The following is a 15,369-nucleotide window of genomic DNA, read 5'->3' as shown; positions in this document are numbered from 1 at the left end:
GTGAAATTCGAAGATGCCTTAGCCGCGACCTGAGCGCGCAGTTGAAGTTGGTCAAGCAGTTTCCGATTAACGAACTGATTTTAAAGAACCCTCCAATATAATTCCAGTAATTCTTCAATTTCGTTCCCTCCGCCGAATGTGCAATTCGTAGCAGTTTTTCATCTTGCACCGCGATGCTTCGTGAAACAAAAAAAAAAAATGTGAATTAAAGATGTTTTTTTCCTCCATTCCGTTGGACTCGAACCTGCTTCGGCGTCGTACGCGAATGAGCGCTGAACGGTGCGCGTCTGAGCACGAAGAATACATCGTTTCGATGAATCCCTTAAAAGACAATTTTTGGGCGACTCGATACAAACTCATAGGCGCGCAACGAAGCTTTTTATTCCTCGTTCACTGCTCGCCCTCTCATTTCTCTTTCTCCGAGAGAGCATGTTTTTATAAAGTTTTTATCTCGCTCGCGCACGCCGCGCAGTGATCCTCGTGTGTGAGGTGAGCCGGGCACATTGAGCACACGGGCGGGCGGCTTTCTCAGCTTTCCACGATCTATGGTCGGCTTAGCCCGGCCACGCGCTCGTATTTTACGCGCTATACGAGGGCGCCGCGCGCGGGGCGCATCGCCCCACTCTAAACAAGCCATTCTCTCTGTCTCATCCACCTTCGTTTTATGTCCGAGAGCGTTATTTTATCCAAGGAAAACCAAAAAGTACTTGTGCCTGTGTACAAGCATCTGAATATATGCTTAAACAAGATTTCTACGTTAAAATGACTCGAGTCTCGTAGCCTTGAATAAATTAAACCGCAGAAATTTGAATGGAGGCGCGAGAAGAAAAGGTGGATGTAATAAAGAACAAAACAAAAAAAGGAAGAAAAGAAAAAGGGAGGAAGAAGAAGCGACTCGTCCCCCTCGAAAAAGCTGCGCCAAGTGCGGCGAGAAGAATTTCGTTCGTGAGTTGAGCTCGCAGTTGCTGGGACGCGTCGAGGGAACGGATCTCTCTCGCGTCGTCTTTTCATAATAAATGCCTGTATCGCCGCACACGAGATACAAACACGGTTGACCACGTGCGGAGTTTGGGTTTCTGGTGGCCGCATTCCCAACCAGCTGTAAGCGAGCATCGAGCCCAGGGAAGAGGGAACCCCTCGGCGTAATAATTCAAGCTCTGGCTATTTAATCCCCCGGCGCTAGGCGCGGGGCAAAAAGAGAGACTAAAGAGCGAGAGAGCAGAAGGAGCCGAGGGGAGGCTGGGGGAGAGAGCGAGGGAGAAGAGTGACCCAACAAAAATCGAAATCTCTAATTCTGGGAGAAGCTCGGAAATCGCAACGACGCCCCGGTATTAACGACGTTTCGTATCGAGAGCCTGGAGGGGGTAACGGTTTAAAATTTGTTCAACAAGCACAAATCATCCCCCGCGCGCATACTCGCGAGAGGACTATCGGCTATAGAAAGACGATAAATTCACCCGCAAGAGATTACCGACGAACCAGTTAAGAGTGGATGAGAGGCGGAACGAAAATCCGGCGCGTTTAACTTTGAGAACACCGTCGTAAAAGTCAGATTACCAGCTAAGTCCTTTGGGGAATATTATTATCCTTAATTTTTCACTGTACAACGGCTTTTCTCGTTAGACACGAGACAAAGCATTAACAATCAAACTTTTCGGGGAAAAATAACGAGGGGGCAGGAATAAGAGCAAGCACGACATTTAATATTGAAATTGAAACAATTGTAAATCTGCCCTCAGCATTAATTCATTTATCACAACGACTCGTTCGGAGTCTCCGAAAAACAAAGGCTTCAACCCTCGATGCGAAGCAGACGTCGAGGCGCGCGCGAGAGCCTCGTGCGTGCACGCGTCAAAACTTCCAAGTACCTTTACATATACGAGAAAGGCTCGCTTTCGGGGCGAAGTTATATATTTATGGGAAAATTGTTTGGAGAGTGATAGTCGAGGACGCGATGTCACGCGTCATGTTTTATACGGATGTGGGGAAAAGTGTGTGACGCCGACGATAGGAATCAGTCATAGAAGAATAAGAAGAATGAGAAGATACCCGAAGAGAAAGAAGAGGAGAGCAGCACATGCGAGGAAGGAATAGACTCTGCGATGTACAACGATTTCAGGCCCGTGTAGGCCTTCAAAAGTGATGAACGAAACTAGGAGCGAGCGAACGATGAGGGATGAGTCGATCAGGGACGAGCAGAGGAGCAAGAAGAATCTTTCTCCCCTTCGGTCGATCCGTCATTGGACGCAGGAACGTTTGCACGAGACAAATCGAAGGAGCGACGCGTTCTCTATCGCGTCGCAACTCGATTCTTTTACCTTCGCCTGTATATATATTCTCGTCGTCGTGTCTCACACGCTTTTTCTCATATATATACTCGAAAAATCGAAAGTTGCAAAAGTTACATATCCCGTGAGATGGGAACGAGGCGAGCAATAAATACGCTCGAAACACATCCGACCCGCCCCTCCCCCTTGTCCTTCCCCGATTAAGCCCTGCCCCTTCTTCGTCCCTGTTTTTTTCTACTTTTCGTTCACATTCGTGGTGAGAGGAGACGTAGGTACGAAGGTCCTCGAAACAGTGTCTCCACGGAGGTTGGAAAAGGACGATTTCGGGTAGGGAGCAAAAAGGGCAAACAAGCGCGAGAAATAACGGGAGAGCAAAGGGAGAAGGGGGCGCGGAAGATCGGCAGGAAAGGAGTGCGAGGGAGTGCGGAGGGAGCAGGCGAGGTGGAGCAAGATAAAGGATACAGTAGAAAACGGGGGATAAATCGTCTTCGACTTTTCTGGAAAGAGGATTACGTGCGAAAGGGCGTGTTGACCGATCCGATAGTTCGATCGCTTTACTTCAATCCCGATAAAACCCTCGTACACCGCGCGTGTTTTTTCTTCCCGCTCTTTCATTACGTGCTCGAATTTTCTAGCCTGATGGAGAAGAGAATAAGAATAAGAATAACGAAGAAGAAGAAGAAGAAGAAGAATAAGAGGAAGCGGAAGAAGGAATAAGTAAGAGCGCGGCTGCTCGAATTTCGGGCGAAGATAAAAGTTGAGGCAAAAGACGGCCCGGGGGCTGAAAAAAAGTTGAGAAAATAACAAGTAAAATACGCTCGGAGCATCCAAAGCCAATTTCGTGCGAGCCCTTTAACCAAAGAGATACGGCGGCTAAAAAATAAAAAAGAAAAAAAAAACAACAACTTCACTGCCATTTTGACTCCCGTATGAATAATTTCTTTTTCATTCCAATATCCCGTAACAAGTGGAAAGCCCTTAAGTGAGTGTCCTTTGGGAATGCTCAAGCTTCGGCTCCTTGCGCAGGAGGGACTTTTCGGATATGTTGGTGCGCGCGCGCGCGCGCGGAGCTTTGTGAGTTGCGACGACCTCGACACGACGGCCACCGATGCGGAAGAGGCGAACGCGACAGGTGAATATAACGTATATTTATACGTTAACTCGAGAGCAAGTAAAATTCTATGTAGAATAGAGCGTGCACGGAAGAACGAGCAAAGGGAGCGTAGATAGACGATCAGCCGAAAAGCGGAGAGGAAAATAGTCACGGCAAGCGAAGAGTAATACGCGCGCGCAGGGGGTCAAAGGAGGAAGGAAGGGCGGCGGCGCGACGGGGGGCTGAGGGGAGTGAAAAAGGGACAAAAAGATTGGCGCACATATACCTTTGTGTCGAAAGCACTAACTGTGAATCCGGTAGCACCAGAAACTACGTGTGTATGTACACACGTACGCACGCTTAAATGTATGAATGTGTATGTATAAAATAAAATAAAAATAAAAAAAATAAAAAGGAGAGGAAGAAAAAAGAAACGGAGCGAACCCTCCTCTTCCGGTTTACGAGACACACAAGAGTCCCCGGCTCGACCCTTTTCCTTGGCGTATATATAAGAAAGATAAAAAATTGCAAGTTAGAAAAAGGAAAAGCGTTCGCGTACAAGACGATATTTCTTGAAGGAGGGCGCGCGTTCGCTACACCTGCTACGTCCTCGAGTGTCACAAGGGTGTTTGGTCCACTGGGGGGAAAGTGGAAAAAAATTCGGGATCGGTCGTGTGTGTGCTGTGTGTGTGTGTGTGTGTGTGCTGCGAGGCCGAAATAAAGATTGACGAATTTATAAGAAAGGAGAAGCAGCAGGGCGCGCAAAGTTGGGAAAAGGGATGAAATATAGCGAATGATGTAAGGGTCAAAAAAATAATGTATAAAAATGTTTGCAAAGTCCGAGATGCTCGCGCGAGAGAGAATAAAACGGAAGGGACGCAACGTCCCCGCGCGAAATTTGCTCGTTGTACGACGCGAATACACATCGGATATATTCTCGAGGTTGCCCACTTTGGTATCGGGGTCACTGCGGGTTTTCTCATCCCCGTTCTCTTTTCCCTTGCTCATGGATGGACACACGTCTGCGCACCGGGCCAGCGTCGTGTGCACAGTGTGCATACGTAGCAAGGAATAATAAAGTTTATAGAACGAGAAATCGTGCAGGGCTTAGAAGGGGCCGGAAGAAGAGAGGAAAGAGGAGGAAAAGATTCGGTATCCAGCGTAATCGTAAATTCGCGAACGTGCCAAGTGCGTCGGGGGGGCGCGCGGCAAGGGGCGAGAGCCGAGCTCCCTGGAAGAGCAGGGGCAAAAGTGGTATGCGCGCATGAGGAAAGAATAAAAGATGGAAGAGGAAAGAGTCGGGAGGGGGCGAAAGCAGTGTCGGGACGGTGGATCCGCGCGGCTCGACCCTGCATGCTTCTGGACCCCGCTTAACGTTCCCAACTCTGGCGTCGTTCTTCGAATTGTGCCGGAAGAGTCGACCGAGCGGAATCTCTCCCTTCCTCCTTCTTTCTCGCTCGCTCTCTGAGAGCTCCCTCGCCCCATTCCTCTTCTCTTTTCGGTGCGGGCACGAGAGTAAAATCTTCAAACAGAACCCGACGCGACTCCATTTCTCCGCGACGTTTCAGACAAAAGCTGCTGGCCAAACACACACAATGCATATCTCGTCTCTGTCGTCGAATTGTCGGAGTCGAAGAATAAAAAGAAGAAGCCTCCGAACGGAGAACGGAGGAGAACGAAAGAATGAGAGATAGTTAGAGGAGGGGAGAAGGAGGAGAGACAAATGTCAAGTAGGATGAAAGAAATAGCGAGGAGATTGTCTATGGTCCATATAAGCGACGAGCTTCAAAGTGAGACAAAACTTATAAATAGAAATGGATAGAGAAAACCCCCGGGTAAGAGGGACGGGGGGGGGGGGAGAGAGAGGGGGGGGGGTCGCGAAAAAAGTATATCACTGAGAAAACTGGAAACATCGAAGCAATAGAAAGGCCGAGAGCCGCGCCGGAGGCCAACGGGCTGGAGGAATAAAGGATAGAAGAAAAAGAGTTGGGCTTGGGAGGAAGAAGACAGAAGTGAAAAGGAGTTGTGGCGGGCACGAGAAGCGAAAAAAGAAAACAGCAAAATATAGGGGAAAAAAAAATTTTAAGAGGAGAAAAGTAAAGTACGAGACTAAGAGAGAGAGAGAGAGAGAGAGAGTTCGAAGAAGGAAAATTCTTTCGGAGGAGTTTCGCCGCAGCGTGGTCAGCCAAAGGCAAAACAAGACCTCGGGGCTTTATTGTCTGGAACCGATATAAAAAGAGACAAAGTGTACCAGTGGATGCTGGGAAACTTGGTGGGTTGCGCGATAGAGAAAGATCTATATATACATAATAAAAAAGGAGAGGAAAAAAAGTAGGAAAAGAGGGAGAAAAAGAGTGGCTAACCGCACGAAACTTGAACTGTGTCTACGTCGGGTATCTCCCCCATTCCCTTTCTTTTCATCGTGTGCGGTTTGTTCGAGGAGTGAGCAAAAGACGTTGTGCGCTTACGATATTTCGTACTCCGCCCAGTGACTAGCTACGCTGAGACTTATATACGAATCCATTCGGATGAGTGAGAATATTTCAATAATTATGAGAGCAAACGCGCAGCGTTTTAATATTGAAATGAGGAAAAAAAAAAAGAAAAAAAGCCGAAGGAAAGAGAGAGCAAGTGAAAAAGGGCAAAAGGCATCGCGAAAGGTTCCTCCCCCTTCATGATTCCTTTCAAAATTGGACTCGGGGTTCGCGTGCGTGCGTGCGTGTGTGTGTGTGTGTGTTATTTCGGGGTGTTGCACAACAATCGTTGTCGAGGGGTTACACAGGTGAATTGACCCGGCGCCTGGAAGAGAGCTCCAGGGGGGTATCGAATTTCTCGTTAACCCCCTCCGTCGTTTCGTCCCAGGCCCGAAAATAGAGCGAGTGTACGACGGGTACACAATAAAACCTGTTCGGCGTTACATGTACCTGATGTGCGCGGGCGCGACTAGCAAGGAAAAAATCACACCCTAAAAGAGCGTTGGGTCGCCGACGCGCGTGTGTGAGAGAGCACCTTGCGAAAGTATTTATATATGTGTACATTTTTCGTCCGGGCGACTTATATTTTTTTTCTTTCTCCCGCGACCTATGAGCCCGAGCGCGTTCCGTAAAACTGTACAAAGCCGCGCACCGTACACCGACACACTAAATTCGGGGTGTATACGAAACAAAAAAGTGTACGTATGTATGCCCAACCAGTCGATAAAACGTGACCGCGAGACAGCTGACGCGATATCTTCCGGACCAATCAATTTTATATCCTCCGTGCTCGTCCAGCAATTTCAAAGATTGCTAGCCCCCAGAAAGCGAATCGAGAGGAAAAAACGAGTTAGAGAGAGAGAGAGAGCGAGAGAGAGAGAGAAAAGCACAATTCTTTCATCCTCTTTTTCCACAATTTTCCTTCTTTTTAGGAGCTCTGTCCTCCTACATTTTCCCATCGTGGGTTCCGTTACTATTCTAACAGTATTCGACTCACAATTCGTCCACCAGCCCGCTCTCCTTCTCTTCAGAGCTTGTGGAAGAAGCGAGAGAGAGAGAGAGAGAGAGAAAAAAGAGTGTGACGCGTTGGAATAACGGATCGTATACGAGGGACCCAAGGAGATAAATGACTTTCGAGCAACTTTCGGGGACTCCAGGGCATATAGAACACGTATCCGTGTTACGTATATACATTCATATAAACGTAGAATCGAGGAAGAGAAGCAGGGAGAGACGAGGGGAGGAGGGGGACGAACAGGAGGAGCGAAGGAAAAAGGAGTATCTCGGTTTCGCGTCCAAAATGACGTCCCGGAGGAAATATATCTGCGAAGCCAATCGGTGTCATTCTCCCCTCTTCCATATGAGTAGTGCGAATGTATTATAAAAACACACATTAATACTGTCAATTTGATAACATCATTTTTTGCCCTCCCTCGCGAATAAATAATTAAACGAATGTTTAATAATTTGTCACAAACGAAATAACCAGGATTTATCATTCCGCACAAATAAAATAATAACAATTATGAAAAAGCTTTTGCCCGAGCAAAAAGCATTTGATATTACGTCACACAAAGTGTAATTAGTAATGAGATATTCGCCCGGGGGTGATTCCCCCGTGTGTGCATAAGGTTTCTCCGTGTGCGTCCGTGTTCCGTTCCTTCCTTTTTCTCCTCTTTTCGTCAAAGCGCGCATATAGTACGTGTGGGGAGAGAAAAAAGAGGGGGCTTGTGGTGACGAAATATAGAACAGGAAGTAATCTCGCGACCCCGGAGGGAGAACGCGTGCCAGTGCAGTGGCATTCTTTGAAAACCAAATGTTTTCATTTAAAACTCGCTCTCCTCCATTTCCATCCCCCTGGTATTATGTCGAGGCTAGAAAACCTGAGTGTATCCATACACACGTATAGCTCGCGCGTGTGTATATGATATCGTGATTCTGTCGACTTTTCCTGGGTCCCGTCGTCTCCTCTCTTTATGCATCACAAGCGCGCGCGCGCGCACACGCACGCACACAGGCAAAAAGAGACGAAAGTTCCTTTGGCGAGGGCCTTTACCCTTTCCCCGGTGCTCGTTCCCGAGGCTCGTCCGCATTTTTAAACTCATTCTTCTCCGGAGGCTGCTCACGGGTGTGCACACAGGCCACGCGCGTCCCTCTGTATCTCTTACTCTCTCTCTCTCTCTCTCTCTCTCTCTCTCGCACTTTGATGTGTGCAAGGAAGGGTTTTTGTCCTCGGTTACGCAACCGCTAGTCCGCAACTCCGGCCACTTTTCATTTCGATCCTTCACCGTGCCTCTTCCTCTCTGTCCCTCTTTCTCGTTACTTTCTCTCCTAATTTCTGTCTCTCGTGACTAAAGCTTGAACCGCAAGCCTTATTTAAGGTAGCACTTAGCCCCGCTTTTTCTCTCTCTCTCTCTCTCTCTCTGTGTGCCTCGTTGCCCCCGACTCTCCGAGCTCAGCCATCTTTTGCGCGTCAAAACTCCGCAAACCGTTTCTCCACGACCCGTTCAATGTGTTTTTTTCTTCTCCCTTATTTCCTCTCTGCTCCGTCTCTCCTCTCGTTTCTTTTCATCTCGCTCGTCCCCGGCGCGCGGGTATCTCTGTTTATACGCAGTAGTTGTGGCCCTAAGCTCTCTCCGTTTCCTCGAATCATTTCGCCCGATGAAAAAGGCACGCGAGAGGGGAAAAGGCCGGCGCGGCGGAAGGGTGCAAACGTTCAAGCCCAAACATTTTTCCCCTCCCTCACTCCCCGGCTCTGTCATTTCTCTCCTTCCTGCTGCCGTGCTTGCTCCACACTCGGAGCTCTTCTCGTTACAAGCCCTTGCCGCGTTAACCCTTGTTGCATCTTTCATCTACCTTGGTAAATTTCACCGCGAATCCTCCCCCCGCGCGCCCTCGTCCCCTTCGATTCGACCCGGGCCCCCTGCCGAGACGCACAAACCCTTTTGCTGTACCTCCTTCGTTAATCACTCGACGAGCAACACAGCGCGGAGGGTGAATTATTGTCGTTCTTGCTCTTTCCATCACCACTTGCGTCTACCCTTTTTTCCCTCCCCCGCCGCTTCCCCCTCATTCCCTCTCGGCAAACTCTCCCGCGCTTCCATCCCTTTCCAAACAATACACTTGTTGGATACACTTTTCCTCTCCGCGCCTTCCCCTCCTTTCCTCTCTTTATAAAGAGAGGAAAGGAAATATTTATCCATATATATATGGATAAATTCCTCTATTCTTATCGTTAAATTCCTACTACCCTTCATTTGGCACTTTTTGCATTTACTCATCGCCAGAGTAGAGTATACGAAGGACGAAGGCATACAAGGAGAGAGATAAAATAAGAAAGGGGGAGGAAAAGAAAAAAAAACGCGAGCAATCCTCGTTCTGTAGGACGCACTTTAGCCAAGTGACATTTGATCGTTTTTTTTTTATTTTTATTTTTTTATTTTGCGCTTGAGAGGCAGACAGAGAGAGAGATGGAGGAGGGGGAGGGGGGGGGGGGGAAGGATGTTCAACGTTTCTCCCACGCGCATTTCACTCAAAATGGCCGAAACAAAAGGCTCAAGAGGGTGAAAGACATCGAGTTTTCTTTTCCTTCCTTTTACTTGTCCGCGGCGCCCCCTCGCGTGCTTCGTCCATTTTCTCATCGAGTATATCGTATGAAATTTGTCGAGAGCAAAGGAGCCTCTTCTCCCTTAATTATTCGACGATTTCGATATTGTACGAAAACAAATTATTGCCGCACCCATTCCCCCTGCCCCCGTGGCCGCTAGGGCGCCTCGTTCATATCGAATTTTATCATTGTTTGCTCCCATCGCGAGCAAACAAATGAGGAGCCTCGCTTCAATTTTTCTTCGCTTCCCCGACTCCCCCCGGCCCTCTGTCCCGTGCCCGTTGGATTTTTGCACCGTTTTCCATCGAAATGAAGAAAAAAATCAACGAGAGGAGCAGCATCGCAGAATGAACGGAAAAAATTACGAACGAGGAAGCAGGAGGAAGGGATACGATGACAACTCTTTTGAGGGAGCATAAGAAAATAATAGTAGAAATGCATCATGTCTGTATATACTTAGGATAACTATAAACACAAATTCCTTGGAGAAATGAAAAAGCAATTTCATTGTTATACGCGGATTATTATCGTAGCTTCGTAAGTTTTTTTTCATCATTACTTCTCTCATTATTAGCGAGTCCCCAGTGATATTTCCTGCCTCTTTTGACTGTCCCTGACTACTCCTTTGAGGCCTCGAACACGCAAATATGCGTAGGAGCGAAAGAAAAGAGCGGTGGAGAGAGGGAGAGAGAAAAAGTGAGAGAAAAAAGATGGCGATTTCGGCGGGTAGCCGGGAAATAGGATTAGCCCGAGATCCTTTCCTGGAACAATGAAACATACGAAATCGTCTCAACGATCGTTTCGTCTTATTTTCTTCTAATTTCCCACTGGGATAGAGGTTTTAGGAAAACACGAGACTTTATAGTTACTCAACTTCCGCCGATCGAACGTCTCGCGGGAACTCGCCGGAGTGCGCGCGCGCGCCTTCCGTTAGCGTTTCTCAAAATAACCGGAAGCTATATAACGCGAAGGAGAGAGCGATACGTAACGACGATTCCGCGTACACATGTGAGATGCGCGCGCGAGAGCGAGAGATAGCGAGGCCTGTTTCGCAGTGTTTTACCTGCGTACGTGGGTTTGTACTCTGTCGTCCCGTGTGCACTCTGCTCCGGGGCTAGAGCGAAAAAAAACGAAGAAACGATGAGTTTCGAATCGAGAGAGAGAGAGAGAAAGAGAGAGAGAGACGTAAACCGAAGCGAAAAAACACGACCAAAAGCGGAGAATTATTGCCTTCGTATCGAGAAACTCGTACAACCTGCATCGGCCGTTCCGTCTCAAAACTTTGGCAATCCCGGTTTCGCCGGTGCCTCGATGACTCCGGACGGAAAAAACGCTCCATTCCCTATTTATAATAAAATAATAACGAATAATAAAAAAAATAGCCAATCCGATTGAATGAAATCTACCGAATGGACTCAAATTCCTCAATCCGAGAAGACGAGGCGGCCTCTCAACTTTTCCCATCACCCAATCACAAAATGTCAGCTCCCTGACGAACCGCGTTCATCGATCTATCGAGAAACAATGGTCGAGGAATCTCCTCTACGCGACTGCGAAAGATTTTTTCGCGTCCTGATGAAAAAAAAAAGGCTTTCACAACTCCCCGCATTGGGAAAACGTGAAATCGCTCGGCATTAAATTCGTAATGTGGCCAATTCCGTACGAAATGTCCTGTAGATTGGATACTTGGAACAAAATGCTTTTACGAGCCTCCGTAAGCGTACACATATGCGCACGTATGAAAAAGTAAGGAAGAAAAAAATAAAACGCATATACGCAGAGGTACTCAAAGATCGAGGCTTTCTGGGCTATCTCTTATCAGGAATAACCGTATTATTATACATATGTATATGTATGTATGCGCGTATAGATAAATATAGACAGATATCCATACAGCTCGGTCGCCGTTGTCGAGGAATCGTGCAATCAGGCCCTCCTCGTTCGATTCTTTACGTCGTCGTAAATAAGATCGTTCCTCTCGTAAATATATCACGAAACGTAAGGGAAAGGTGAGGGAGGAAGTAAGAAAAAAAGCATTGTGCCGCACGCGACGAGAGAGGGAGAGAGCGAGAGGGAAAATATATATTTTCTCGTGTACCGAATGAAATAAGAGAAAGGATTCGAAAACGCCTTCGCCCTTCGTCCCTGTCTCTTTTTCTCTTCCCCATTCGCTTATTCGGTGGGTGTACAAGCACCCCCGAAACGAGTGGCCGCGACGACGCGGTGGCACCAAAACTTTTCGCGTATTTTTGTCGAAAGGCGAGCGCGGGATGATTCACGATTCAGCTGTAAATGTACGCACGCATGTCCAACGGCGAGGACATATTATTTTCTGTAGTAAAGTCGAGGTCGAGGCTCTTCCTTGGGTGCGTGTGAAAACCGGAATACGGAAAGCACACGCGTAGGATAAGTGAGTGAAGAAAAAAAATGATTGTCAACGATTAGTGAAGCTCCGAGCAACGTTACAAATAATGGCGCGATGAAAAACAACTCGCAAATGTCACCGTTCAATCCAGTATACGCGGTAACATAATTAGAGGAAGATACGCAACCGTCAAAATAAGGAAGAATAAAAAGAAGAAGAAGAAAAGAAAAAGCGCACTCGGTGGGAGAGCTACGTGCAACGTGATCGCGGGTCTAAACGACGAAACGTAGACCAAAGAAGAATAAGAAAAAAGGAACGATAAAAACGAAGGAGGAAGAAAAAAATCGAGTACGTGCAAAGTGAGAGGAGCGAGCGGAGAGGCTAAACCCGGTGAGAGAAGCTGCACATTTATTCAACAGTTGTATGAATAGTATTTTACAAACATGCATATACAGGGTGTCCTGCATCATCGAGCCTCGATGTACACGCTCATCCATCAAAATCTGTTCCATCATATTGCGTTGGTTCAAGTCGTTCGCTTTCACGAAGGGGGGGGGGGCAAAAAAAACATGTTTTCTATACACGAGAGTCCAACAGTTATGTAAACACGATCGACGATTCATGGAACGATCCAACGAAGAATAATCATGCGATCGAAATTCCCAAATATTATTAAACGATACGAGCATGAGCGCGTTTTTGTTTTCACTGCTCAATTGCTTCGTTTCTCATTTCCGAGACAAAAATTTTACGAAAATTATCAGTCTCAATATTACTTTTGCTCCGAAAGCTGTGACGTTATACGCGATCGTTAGTTTTTCTGTCGATCACAAAGTATCGCTCGTTTTCAACGAAACTTAAAAAACAGACGAGAAGAAGTTTGGAAACGCGGTGAAGAGAAAAAAGAGGAAGAAAGCCGGCGGGAGGGAAGGAGGGGTCGGACACCGTGTATGCAGAAAGGACGTTAAGCCTCAGGTGGATCGGAGGCATATCTCTTCGCGTAAACAGGCTCGGTTACGTCACACGCACCAAGAAAAATACAAACAGTCGAGAGTACGACGATCGGTTCCGAGTGTGCTGCACGTACAATAAGGAGGAGTGTTGAAAAAATAAAAAGTAAATAGAGAGACACCGAGAGAGAGAGAGAGAGAGAGAGAGAGAGAGAAAGAGAGAGAGAGATGCGTGAAGAGAAGAGAAAGGGAGAGAGCGACTTGTTGTAATCTAAAATACGTTACGAGTCACGAGAAACCTTTGGTATAGTGCGTCCTCGTCTGACACTATTGCACGATAAAGCCCCTCATATGGACCGAAGACGAAAAATGAGTCGACGCTTACTGTTTACCTTGGCATGAACATAATGCGAGCCGGGCAAAGAGAAGGAGGAGAAGAATGAGTTACGAGATAAAAACGATACGAATCGAGTCTATATAACAAGTGGCTCGTGAGTGTATACCATCGATCAAAGGAGCAAGATGAAAAGAGAGTGAGAGGGCGGGAGGGAGGGAGGGGGGGGGGGGGGTAAAGAAACAGCAAGGGGGAGAGAAGTGTTAGAAACGTCAGGTGTTAATTCGAAACTAGGCTGCGACCGATAAGAGAACACGAGTTCTCTGAGTGCTGGTTAGGACTAACAAACCATAATTGCTGCTCAATTGTGTTTCAACTTCATTCAACCTCCGAGTCAATTGGTCTTTCAATGTTTTTCTTTCTTCCCTTGTTCCCCTCCCGCACTTGCCCCCCCCCCCCCCGCTCCTTCTTTTTTATCGATGAGGATCGAGTAGAAAGCAGCCAACGAAGAAACTGTGTGAAATGAAATGAAATTGAAATGAAATTCGGCAGAGCAGAATGAAAAGTAAGCGAGCTATTCAATAAAAAATTGTCAGATTTTGTGCTCGAAGAGACGAGAAAATTCGTTATCTACCGAATATATTGAGAGGATCCCAACGTGCGAGCTTTTTCAAAATATGGGACACATGAGATATTTATTAATCAAAAATCAATACGCGAAAGATCGTTCAATAATATACTAGTCCCCTGATAAGATTCCTCGTGAAATTAAAAGGGAAAGGCTCCGACGGCGAAGAAACAAAAAAAAGCTAAACTTTCCGATGCGGTAACGGTACTTTTTATTCCACGGCGTATTCCCGTGACTGGCGTTTCTCAATCAACGTAGTAAAAGGCTCGATAGCAATCTGTGAAAACTTCCAGTTTACTACGATTCGTCAGAGATACGCGCCGCTTTGCGAGGAGATACGGCGACGACGATGAAAAAAAAAAAAAAAAAAAAAAAAGAGAGAGAGAGAGAGAGAGAAAAAAAAGGGAACGTAAAATAGTGACTAGAAAGAACGAAACAAACGACGAGAAAAAGAAAACACAGACGTCACACATAGTCGGCGACGAGGTTTGACGCCCGAAAAGTGGAACAATCAATTTCGTGTGACTTTTCACAATCGGTATGAGTGCGGCGATAACGAAGCTCGAACAGGAAAGCGGCCGGGGGGGGGGGGGGGGGGAGAGGGAGGGCGAAATAAAACCTCGTGATCGGAAGCACTCTGTAACATTATTGAATACTATTTCGTGAGTGAGGAAAAAAAAACCGAGAACTGCAGGACAAAAAAAAGCATTCTGAATTCGCCAAACAGTGAAAAAGAATAGAGCCAACATTGAATAATAAATAACGTAAAAAATATCGTCGCGCCGCGTCGATACCATTTTGTAAAATTAAAAGCCGCACGAAATATATCGAAGTGGAAGTTCACCTGAAAAGACATAGCGAGAGAGAACTTTAATAATGAATAAATCTGAAGGATGGAAGAGAGCAAAAAATAGAGAGAGAGAGAGAGAGAGAGAGAGAGAGAGAGAGAGAGAGAGAGAGAGAGAGAGAGAGAGAGAGAGAGAAGAGAGAGAGAGAGAGAGAGAGCGGATGACATGGAAGGAGACATACGAAAGCGAATTTGAAGCGGCTGCGGAGATGGATACGTTAACTCCGTTGGGGCTGCTCGAGGCTCAACAAAACCGGAGGTGATGGTTACGCAACATGGCAAAACGGCTTTGGTATATACGAGAAGATCTCCTCGGGTGACTCGAGAGAGTAATGATTATTGCGCGGTGTAGTTCGCGATGTCCTATATCGTCACCGCGGTGTGTGCGAATCACACACATACGGTTACCAACACGTGGGCGCATGCACCAACTAACGCATACGTATAGGAACGTGAGCTCGATACATATTTGTGTTTACAGACGCACGCGGGATTGCTGTGCGGCATGTGTTGAAAATTTATAGTTTTAGAATACGAAAAAGAGACAAATATGTTACGTAGACATTAAAAAAGGTAGGAAATTCGATTGATGGCTGTATTTAGCGATGTTTTTCGTTACTAAATCAAATTTAATTGCGAGGGACTGCGGTGAGTGGTTCAAGAGACGGTCAATCATGTAGAATGAAAATTGAGTCCAAGGAACGGCTGATTCGGAGATTTCCGAACGAATTCAGGGGACCTTGGGTCGAGAGCGATTCGTTTTGATATAGTTCGAAAAGAGCA

General features: G+C 46.8%; 1 protein-coding gene across 1 annotated transcript in view; it reads right to left on the bottom strand.

Annotated features, from left to right (window-relative positions):
- LOC122417320 (Krueppel-like factor 6) overlaps positions 1-15,369 on the bottom strand; it is a 233,535-nt gene that overhangs the window by 177,788 nt on the left and 40,378 nt on the right. The window lies entirely within an intron of this gene.

This window comes from Venturia canescens, chromosome 10 (assembly GCF_019457755.1).
Source record: "Venturia canescens isolate UGA chromosome 10, ASM1945775v1, whole genome shotgun sequence".
In the NCBI taxonomy this organism is placed as follows: Eukaryota; Metazoa; Arthropoda; class Insecta; order Hymenoptera; family Ichneumonidae; genus Venturia; species Venturia canescens.
Note: the sequence above shows the minus strand (reverse complement) of the source record. Positions and strands in the feature narration are given on the sequence as shown.